This window comes from Equus przewalskii, chromosome 9, assembly GCF_037783145.1.
Source record: "Equus przewalskii isolate Varuska chromosome 9, EquPr2, whole genome shotgun sequence".
NCBI lineage: Eukaryota > Metazoa > Chordata > Mammalia > Perissodactyla > Equidae > Equus > Equus przewalskii.
The window spans coordinates 22,998,819-23,007,113 of record NC_091839.1 but is presented as its reverse complement, the minus strand read 5'-3'; positions in this window follow the sequence as shown (position 1 = coordinate 23,007,113).

The following is an 8,295-nucleotide window of genomic DNA, read 5'->3' as shown; positions in this document are numbered from 1 at the left end:
ACTCCTGTGAAATTTTATTTCTTCTAATGTGTTAGGATTCACCCTTTGAAGACCTTTGCCCATGTTAGTCATAAGGCCTACCTCTTCCTCCCCACGACATCACTTAATTTAGATAATGCCCATTCGTTCTTGTCATTTATCTGCAATTTAAATAATTTAGCTTCCCCTCACCACCTTCAATTACAAATCCATAGAATAGGTCATGTCTTTATCTTACACTTTCCTATTGTTTGACACCTTTCCTCCGTGGGACTAACACTACTTCCCATTTTAGACTTATTCATGTAATCATTTTATTTATTCAGTTTTTCTTATGACACTAGACCTTTCTGAGGGCAGAGAATATATCTGCCTTGCTCAACGTTATCTCTTTGTTTCTTGGGATGGCCATGAGTTGACAGCCTTACGTATTTCTTTTTTTTTTTTTAAGATTTTATTTTTCCTTTTTCTCCCCAAAGGCCCCTGGTACATAGTTGTGTATTATTTTTTAGTTGTGGGTCCTTCCAGTTGTGGCATATGGGATGCCACCTCAGCATGGCCTGATGAGTGACACCATGTCCGCACCCAGGATTTGAACCGGCGAAACCCTGGTCCGCCAAAGCAGAGTGCACGAACTTAACCACTTGGCCACGGGGCCGGCCCCCAGCTTACATATTTCTTAAATGAAGAGGGATAAGATTTGTGAATGGTGAATGGATGAATAAACAAGTAAAGTCCAAGAAGAAGTCCTGAATTAGTTAACGTGAGGAATCTTGTGCAGTTAGAGAATGGATCATGTTATTGGAAAAAAAAAACCTCATGGTGTTTTCCAGTCCTTGAATTAGTGTGAGTTAGTTTGAAAGCAAGACCTAAGACAAGGACACGAGTGTGGGTAGTTTATTTGGGAAACAAGGATGAGGGAGAGGGGTGGGGGAGAGTGAAGGAAAACATTCCTGAAATAGGGATGCATGACTGAGTCTCACTGCAGTAGGTGATGTGGGCAAGACTCTACTAGGATCTCTCATAGTTTACAGAATACCTTCCGGAATTTTCCTTCCAGAGGGTGAGACTCTTGGAAATAGATTCATGGGCTCCCACCCCCAGTTGCTTGGAATTTTCCCCAGGGATTGTTAGAGTCTTCACAGTTTTGGGCTGAAATTTCTTCAGATAAGGTCCTCACACCCAAATGTGGAGAGACACATGGGTATCCTTGAGGTTGCATATCGTCCACATGATTCGAGACCTACAGAGCTGTCAGCCAAATACAAGATAAAATCAGCAGTCACCCAGGGGGAGGTGATAAAAATATGTGCTTGGAAACCTAAATTCAATGGATTTAATGCGTATCTACTAACTTGACTCCTAGCCCTTCTGCAACACTCTGCTTCTTGGCCTTCTGGACTATAAGATGAAAGTTATTTACCTTCGCTTCAATCCTGCTTCCTCTTTCCCCTGCCACCCTTTGTTTCAGTTCTGAACTTAGAAGATCCTCTCACCATTTTAAGAAGAACAGAGCTGAGCAACAGTTAGTCACTGCCTAGAACAGATCACAATTCCAGATAATTCCAGGCTACACCCATTGAACTGACGTGTGTAGAGTTGGACAATTGCAGCACTAACATCAGCAGCTCTCTGAGGATGGAAACCACATGCTGGGCATCTGAAGGCACTGACTTAGTGATGTGGAAAAGTAAATGGGCACTGGTTTCCTGCCTGTGCCTTTCTGCATACACTCAGGGATAGTAGAGAGCTCAGATAAGGGTGACCTGGAGTGGAAATGGCTAACTATGACATAGAAAGAAACATGTAAGAATTTTCTGGAAGGCCAAGGGAAAGTAAGGGTCATAATCAAAGGCCCCCCCTGTCCTAGAACATCATCCCTTTCCATCAGCTCTTAAAGAAACTTCTGGAAATCCTGGACTTGAGCAAGAGTTTATTCTTACTGTTTTGTACTTTTAGATTTTTATTTTATGGTATTAGCTGCTCCCCAAACTAGGCATATCATTACAATTATTGCATTTTCACACATTTTTCATTGCTCTCTATGAGCTAGAAAATGAGGCCAGTTGCCAAGAAAAAAAATCGGAAATATATTAGGACTTAGAATAAACTATAGCCAATTCTTTTGTTTTTACTGAGTTTTTGGCAACACAAGAACTTGTCCTCACATGGGCTGTTGTTGTTCTACTCTGGTAGGGATATTGAGTGGAAAGCAGAGTTGAAAAGGCAAGATGAGGAAGTTCTTTGAAGATCTTGAATACCAGGGAGAATTTGGGAATTGGACAAGCATGGGATGTGGGTGAGGAGGGATGTCTCAGGCAGCGAGGGTGGAGGGTCAAGAAGGGAAGCAGATAGAAAGGCCCTGGAGACTCAATGGTAAAAGTCGCTCAACAGTAAAACAAGTCAAATAAGTAGTTGTTATAAAATTACTTATACGAGCCAAGAGCTTCCATATATACAAATAAATCCCAACCTTGCCTTAAATATCAACAACAAAAAAGAAAAATTCTAAGGAATAAATGTAATAAGAAACGTACATAATGTAACACATACAAATACATTCCTTTCAAACATTCCTGAATGGCACACAAATTAGGCTTGAACAAAGGGAGAGACACCCATTGACTCTGCATCATGAAGCGTCAGTTATCCATATGTTAGTTTATAAATGTACTTCAGTCCCCAAAATATCCCAAGAAGCTTTTCTTCTTGAATTAAACAAGTTGATACTAAAGTCCATGTGGAAAATCTAAAATATAAGAATAGCTAAGAAAACACCAAAAAAAATTAGAGCTATAAAGAGAGGAGGGAATTAGTTCAACCAGAAATTAAAACATGCTATAAAGCCTCTGTAATTAAAATAACTTGATGAGGACACGATAATAGAAAAATGCAATGTAATATAAAACTCAGAAGTAGATTCAAGTACATATGGAAATTTAGTATGTGATAGAGATGATACATCAAAGCACTGGGGCACAGACGGATTTGGGGGAGAAAAGGATGAAATTAGAACCATACCTCACCCAGTACACAGATTAAATCCAAATGGTTCAGAGATATAAATGTAAAATGAGAAGACGAATGACCAGCAGAAGTGTGTGAAGTAAACACGACTCTTAAAATGTAACTCAGTTATGTGTCAGCTATGTCTTAACAAAGCTGGGAAAAATAAAAATAAGTGTGTTCATCACAAAAATAATATGTAATTCAAAATCCAAATGCAGTCGCAAGAAAATATGGGAAATTGGACACATAAAAATGAACATATCTTTTCATGGCACAAGAAATAAAAAAAGATCAAAACACAAATGGAAAACCAGGAGAAAATATGTCAAAGATCTGTCTATGCATGCACGTCGTATATGTGGATGTTATGTAGAGATGGATGTCAATTATTGAAGAAAAAGTAAGATAGACAAATGGCAAACAATGTGAACAAGAAATTACTAACAAAGAGAAAAACGGCACTTTAACATATGAAAAGCTGTTCAGATTTAGCTACATAAAGAAATGCAAATATAAACTAAATTGCAATGGAATGTTATCTATTAGGCACAAATCAGATGTCCTTTTACAAACCTGTGAGCAAACTGAAAAGCTCTTATGTTGTTGGTGGGAATGCGAAACTGGACAATCCATACTTAGGGGAAATTGTTATTATCTACCAAAACACCATATGAAAATCATGCTTTTGCCCCAGGAAATGCCTTCAAGGAGTTTTCCATGAAGGAACACCTCCAAATATATGAAAAGATATATCCTAGGTTTAATAATTGAAGCGTGATTTGTACTTGAGAAATATTGAGAAAGAAACCCTAAATGCCCAAGCCACTGGGCTAAATGGACTCAGGTTCACAGTCAAAATGGAGTAAGTTCCCACTGTAAAAGAAAATAGGAGATTATCTTTATAGGGAGTGAGTTTCAGGATGTAATATCAAGTGAAAAGAACAAACTAGTAAAGAGCAGAAAAAATAGTGCTGGAAGAACGTTGGGTATCAACGCGAAATCGCGGGGACAGGAGAAAGTCGAGATGTGTCTGCTAATTATGGCAGAAACAAACACGAAAAGGATTGGCCAGATTCCACAGGCACTTAAAAGCCTTGGGATATTAGAAATAATGTTATTTATATATAAATGAATACATTTGGGAGAAGAGAAGGAGTTTGCTTCAGCATAACGGTCAGTGGCTGCAAAAATTACTAAGTGGAAGTTTCATGAGGAAGGTGCTATGTACTGACTCACAGAGTATCTCCCCACAAATCAAAGGGCGAATAACTTTACAATGTAGAAACCTAGGGGGTGCCAAAATGACCAAGTTATGAAAGCAAAATCACCAATGTGGAAAACAAAGGACATTATCGCATCAGTGGTGTTCCACCTCAAAATGTGGAACCTGAATCTAAGCATGAGGTGCCATTGGGCAAATCAATATATATACTTTGTATATATCTTGGCTTCTTTCTCTCCCGAGTCTCCCCTTTCTCCAACAGATGCTCATGAACCCTAACTGTGAACAATGGCTGGAAGAAAAGGCACTCAAGGTCCTCATTCAGGCACTGGTTTTAAACTTCATTAATCCAAACAGGATTCCATTCTCTAAGATTTGGAGATGAAGACAAACCACTCCGGTGTGGAGAAGGGTAGTAACCTGGAAAGAAACCATTAATCTTCTGATCGTCCAGCTCTAAATCCAGTGCTCACTTGATGGCATCTTTGGACAATGTCTGAAATGCAGAACTGGGAATTTATGATGGGCAGAAATTGTTTTCTATGAAAGGAGAAGTCATACGTCTTGTTTGGGACCACAACAGAGACTGACACATGGGGGAATAGCTGTTCTACTTCTTGCGAAAACACCAGTGTTGAAACACAGACTCGGAGTGATGGATGCCCACAGCATCCTCTTCATTAGCATGGCCTTCAAGACTCTATCCTCTTGCCTCTCTCCACTGACAGGGCAACAAGGAAAATCACCATGATTGCAAAACTCACCACCCTGCTCTGCCTGACTCTGCGGGGAAGGAGAGTGAGTCAAGGTTTTATGATTATCATTTTGTGCTTTTAGAATGAGTCTGGAATTTCACTGTAAAATTCTCTAGAATTTGTCTCCTCAGTGTTGTGTTATTAATTTATGATTTATTAATAAATACTTTAATTTGAGCATTGATGACAAATTAATTAAAAATTATTTGCTACTAATATTCTAATTAGTCTTCTCATTAGTGTGCTATCAATTAATTATTTATTAATCAATATTCTTAAATTAAGCATTGATTGGTCAACCAATTATTAATCACTTACATTAATAATGCATTTATTTGTAACTCAGTGTTCATTTATTGTCTTTTATGAGCTGGAGCACAGTGTGAGAAGTGTTGATGACTCAGCAATGGTAAAATGTGGCTTGTAATTCCATGGGGAGTCTTATTTGCTTAACTTCTTGCGTCTGTCTACAAAATCATTATAACAAATTCTGAATTACACTCCCTACCCTATCAAGGACAAATTTTTATGTAGGTGGGGAAAGACACTGAATGTGTAGTTTGCATAAAATTGGTTCAAAATGCAAAATTAGTCACTTCCTTGAAGGTCCTGGATCCCAGGAGGGAAGGTTATGCTGGGGTCTGTGGATGGAGGGATGAGTGGGGGGTGGGAATCCAGGAGAGGGTAAAGGCTGGGATGGGAGTGGACATTCACCCAGAGAGGCAGATGCAAATCTGCTATCTGCTCTGAAATGGGGCGTCACAGAGTAAGAACTTCTTCCTAAGAGAATTGGGGGTGAGATGTTCTCTCCAACACAGCCTGTTTCTCCAGATGGAAGAAAAAAATGTATGAGGTGTGCACATTCACATTTTGGAAAGTAGTTGTAAGTTGAGGGTGGAGGGAGTAACCATTCCCTGTGTGTAAGCTTTCAAGTTTCTGATCATTTTGTCTCTCATCAGTTAAAAATTATGCCATCACCTTCTTTATTGGTAAAATAGCAGCCTGTTGTCTCCTGCAGATTTCTTCTACTAAAACATTCATTGTTCACCTTACCATTTTGTTAAATATTCGTTTACTTCCAGAGACCCCCAAACCACTGACGTCTGCCAGTCAGAGTGAAGGCTAACAGAGGTGGTGTGATTGATGGAGATCTGCTTTGGGTTCCTGAAACCACCCTGTAGTTATTTCCCTAGTTCTGGAATTCTCAAATGGTGCAGACAGCCTCCACAACTGGCACTAGTTCTCTGATTTGTGGAGTAAGAGGTACGATGGAAGGAAAGGCCAGGTGGAAGCACAGGAAACACCTCTTCCAACCAAAATATTGAAACCAAAGTAATCCTGCATGCTCAGGGGGATTGCAAAGATTTCTACCACCATCAAGAGCTTGAACAATACAGAGGCAATGATTCCTTCCACATCTGCACGTGACTCACCTAGTTGGCTTGTGCAGAAGACAGATGGAACTTGGAGTATGGTAGCGGATACTTGCATATCAGCTTCTGCTCCAGTTGAAGACCCATCGAGAAAACCCACACATGGCCTGGCACCTGATGTGCAGCTGTTGATCTGGTTAAAGTTTGTTTTCTCTGGGTCTATCTCTAAAGGCTGTAAGGTCTGTCTGCTTTGGGCTGTCAGGGCCAGCAACACATCTCCACTGCCCTCCTTCAGTTCTGAGTTAACTCTCCAGTCCTCTGTGATCTAGGCTGCAGGGGCCACATTCACCCCTCTGTTGCACAGGACTTCACACAGGTCCGTTACATACCGTGCTGACTGGATCTGTGAAACAGGAAGTAGCCACTATTCTAGGTGCTTCGTAAGACTGATGTGTTCCAGAGTGTGAGAAATAAATTTTCCCAAATTGCCTTGGTGAAAATTCTGAGTCCAGTTGCCTGAGGCATGTTGCAATATCCCATCCAAGGCGAAGACTCATTGCTCCATCTGACCCTCCTACTACTGAGAAAAAAGTCCGATCTCTAGTGGGCCTTCTTAGGAATTTGGAGACAACATACACCTCCTTGGGCATGCTCCCTCCACCCACTATGAGTGCCTGGTGAGGTTGCTGGTTTTGAGTGAGGCACAGAAAAAGAGAAATCTTTCCAATGGGTCCTGGCTGCAGAAAGCCTGCGCTGCGTGACTCTAAAAATCCAATGGTGTTTGAAGCTTCTGTGGCAGATGAGGTCATTATACAGAGCCTTTGGCAGGAAACTCTAGGTGAATTGCGACACAGGCATTTAATATTTTGGAGCCACACTATGCCATTTTTGCAGAGAACTATTCTCTTTTGATAAACAGTTTCCAGTTTGTTACTGGGCTCTAGTTGAGATGCAATGCTTGGCCATGAGTAGGCATGTTACTATGTGACATGAGCTTCCCATCAGGGACTGGGAGCTGATTATCCACCAAGTTTTAAACGGGGATGTCCAGCAGCACTCCATCATCAAACAGAAGTGGTTCATATGAGATGTGGGTAAAGAACTTCCTGAAGGCAGAATAATGATGCCCATTATTCTAAAGATGTCCACGTCCTAATCCTCAGAACCAGAGAATGTCTCCTCACACGACAAAAGGGACTTGGCAGGTGTGATAAAGTTAAGGACACTGAGATGGGGAGATGGAATTGGATTATCCAGATGGGCCCAATGTCATCACAAAGTCCTTCTGAGTGACAGAGGGAGGCAGAGGAGCCAGAGCCAAAGAAGGAGATGTGGCTCCAGAGCAGCAGATGGAGCGATGCGATTGCTGGCTTTGAAGATGGAAGGGATGACGAGGCAAGGGGTACGGGAGTTTGTAGAAGCTTGAAAAGCAAAGGCAATAGATTCACCCCCAGAGCCTCCAGAAGGAGCACAGACTGATTACAACTCGATTTTAACTCAGGGGTGTCCATTTTGGACTTCTGATATCCAGAACTGTAAGATAATAAATCTGTGTGGCTTTAATCCATTAGCTTGGAGCGACTTGTTATGGCAGCAACAGGAAACTGGTACACTGGATATCTGTTATTTTGTTGATGTTGGTCTCTTGACTTGTTTTGTTGTTTTCCTAATCTGAGCTCTGCAAGCCCAGAGTTTGAATCTGTCTAATTCAGTGGTGTATTTCCAGGTAGACATCTTGCAAATACTCAAAATACGTGTTTATGCTTGCCTCAAGAAAGGAGTTCAGGACAGGCAGAGAACAGCTTATGGATCAAGTGAGGCCTCAGATGTGGTCAGAAATGTCTCCAGAAGCCTGTTGCCTGCCCCAGCCCCAGCTCTGGAGAGACGAGAGCCCGGCTCCTGGGGAGGGCAGTTCCCCTTCCTGTGGGGCTGCTGACGTGATGACCCCATGACAGGG